Below are 1,271 nucleotides of genomic sequence, written 5' to 3' on the forward strand. Positions count from 1 at the left end.
TGATAATCAGGAAGAACATAAGGTTAGGGAGTAACCAGAGACTTAGGATCTAAAAGTATCATCACCTGTTCAGGACTGATTTTATATGGACTGCTGTCATCGCTGTATTCTCTGCACCTCTGGACAGGTGATGAGTTCTCCAATAAAAGATATCACACTAAGAAACTCTTTCCTCTCACATGTTTCAGACACATTTACCTGGCTCTCAAATTCTTTTGCTGACGTCATTTGAGCTTTTGGACCTACCATGCAAAAATATTGGTTGATTAAGTGACTGAAGAGGGTATCTACCTGATGCATGTTCAGGACTCATCATCTCTTTGTGAAAACTCCACATCCTTATCTCAGTCAGCCTTAAAACTGCCCTGTGCACGCCCTGCTGTCACACAGCTGCTAAAGGACTGACAACAGCCCAAGGAACAGCTTTAAAGTGCCAGGGACTTGAAATGTGAATTGTGCTGGTGCTGTAGCAATGGTGTCAGAAGTTGGGGTGACATCGCTGGCAAGGACTGATCGGTCCTTGCCACACCGGGTAACAGAAAGGCAGCCCTCTCACTGCTGTCACCAAGCAGAAATGGAGAAAGGGCTGCAGCAGCAGCAGCATGAAGGGCTGATTAGTCTCTGCTGCCTGATAATCTCTTGCCCCTGGCTGGCTTTCAGGTAGCCCTGTGGGCAGAGGTTGATCAGGCGGAGACTACCTGATCAGGCAACACCATCAGCTGTTGCCACAGCAGCAACAACAGATGAAACAGGCCCCTCAATAACCCTGTCCCATCTGTTGATAGGGTTCCCTCGAGGGCCGAGGAGCAAAGAAGCAGCCCTCTATCACCACCCTGGCTGCAGTGTGTCTCCCTGTGGCAACTTTGCTATGTGCCAGACAGGGGACGATGCACATGTGCACAACCCAAAGCAATCTTTTTTGTAGCGCTAAACTTGAGTGCTAATTCCAGAACGGATGTGATGCAGCCACTTCAGAGCAGCTCTGGGTATGCACTAACAAGCTCTGAGTCCTGGGTTTGCTTATTGGCTTGGCGTGTGGAGCACATGTATTGTGCTACCCAAAGGCAGCATCGGAAATGCCTGTGGTGTAGTTTGACTAGGCAGGAGGGCAGTAACAGTTTGTGTACATCTGTTATTGTTCCCATCCTAGGATCTCAACATTATTTAACTGAGCATCATAGCAACCCAGAGAAGTACGGAAGGATAGTCCTTGTTTTATTGACATGGAAACACACCCACAGAGAGGCTGAGACCCTCATAGGCAAAAGCCT

This window comes from Alligator sinensis, unplaced genomic scaffold (assembly GCF_000455745.1).
Source record: "Alligator sinensis unplaced genomic scaffold, ASM45574v1 scaffold87_1, whole genome shotgun sequence".
NCBI classification, from domain to species: domain Eukaryota; kingdom Metazoa; phylum Chordata; order Crocodylia; family Alligatoridae; genus Alligator; species Alligator sinensis.